A 1,944-nucleotide genomic window follows, 5' to 3' on the forward strand; every position below is an offset into this window, starting at 1 on the left:
GGAACTGTCACAGCTGAGTTGGGAGAAAGATATAGCTCAAGATGAATGGCTGAATTCAGATTAAATCATCACTCTTTGGGCATCTACTAAAGATTAGATATGGTGCTGAAAACATCACCTTCATTATCTTAATAGTCAATTCACATTAGCACTCCCATAGTGCAGGTGTAGAAAGGGAGGCTTATAGAAGTGATTTAATTTGCTAGAGATGACCCAGCTATTAAGCATATGCTGAGTCCAGCTATCTAGTTTCACACAGACTGGAAATGGGCTGGGATTCAGAGAGGACATGGGAGTGCTTAGCTAGTGGATGTGTCTCCAAGATAGCCAAGTCCCTGCCAACCCTGAGGCTCTGTGATTTGTGTGGCTTGGTGAGGACCTCTACTGGCTAAACTTCCTGGGCTGATAAAATGCAGTGAGGATGGAGACTGGGGGGAAGAAGGGCAAAAGATCTGAGTTTGAGTATTAGTCTAGTCACTTATTGGATGCATTGGGTGTTTCTTGCTTCGTGCCACTGTTCTGCCTATGTCCTTCCACAGCTCCCCAGTGCTCTTTGTACAGAGATCATGAATGTGTCAGTTGCTGTATGGCCTGCCTCTCCTTCCCACTCCAGCCTCAACCCATTTCATACCCTGCTCCCTGCCTTGGGGCTGGCCATACCAGGAGGCTTCTTGCCTGCTCTCTCTTGCCTTTGCAAGTGCTGTATATTCTGCCTAGAATTCTCTTCTCATCTCTCTTGTGCCACCTAAAAAAAAGGCTTTTCATCTTTCTGCTCTCAACCTAAGCACCTGTTTCTCAAGGCAAGCCCTTCTGCTGCCCCAGGGCCAGCTCAGCTTCCATTATGAGTCCCTGATATTGACCTGTCTTCCTTTCCTTCAGAGCCCCTCACTTGTTTTGCAGGTAGCATTCACTAATGGATTAGGTAATTAATACTGGTCTTTCCTTTTAGACCGGAATCTCCATAAAAGCAGGGACAGCATAGCATGGCTGGCACAGATCATGTTATCTACTCACAGACAGCTACTATCTAAACATTTGCTTGCCCTCTCTGAATCCCAGATAGTCTCCACGCTCTGTGAAACTAGATTATAGTAGTTGGCAAATCAAAATTAGGGATTCACTTTCAAAAAACTGTTTGCCATTTCTTCAGAGTAAAAACTCAGTTCATATCTACAAACTCCAATGGGTCAAATGACTAATAGCGAATGAATGGAGAGGGAAGGGGTAGACACAACTGGTTTTATCATTGCTTAGCTGTCTGCAAGACTTGAGCTGCAGAGTGCTTGCTATTTTGTAAGTTTTTGACCTCTGGAGGAGAATTCCAGAGCTGATCTACTTATCTAATTAGGAGCCCATGTTCACAGTAAAATCAATTCTTCATGTAGTATGGGGTTGAGGGATCAGTAAAAGCATTGGCTTTGGAACCAGACTGCCTGGATTCTACCACTTATTTGCTCTGTGAATTTAAGCAACTTACTTAACCCATCTCTGACTTAGTTTTGCCATCTGTAAAGTGGGGGATATTACAGTATTTATGTTGTATGGTTGCTGTGAAGATTAAATAATTTATATTTATTTTACAAAGTGTTTATAATAGTTCCTGACATATAGTGCATGCTATATAAGTAATTTCTATTATTTTTATTCTTTTGGAGATGGGACATACTATGCCTTTTCAAGTGCCAGCCCCTGTAACCACTTCCTTCCTAGGCATCCTCCCATTTCCCCCAGTAGCTGTAGCTGTTTCTGCCTCCCTTCTAATCTGAGTTGCTAAAATTTGAGTGTGTCTCATGTGTTGGCTTATGACAATATTGGTTGTTTCTTCCCTCTGTATTTTCCATTGCAAAGGCTTAGTTCTCCACTAGTAGGAAATAGTCCTGTTGTCTCAATTATACTTGGGCTGTGCCCCAAGAAAATTTGATTCTCCAGGTGCAATCAGGCAAC

This window comes from Pan paniscus, chromosome 7 (assembly GCF_029289425.2).
Source record: "Pan paniscus chromosome 7, NHGRI_mPanPan1-v2.0_pri, whole genome shotgun sequence".
Classification (NCBI taxonomy): domain Eukaryota; kingdom Metazoa; phylum Chordata; class Mammalia; order Primates; family Hominidae; genus Pan; species Pan paniscus.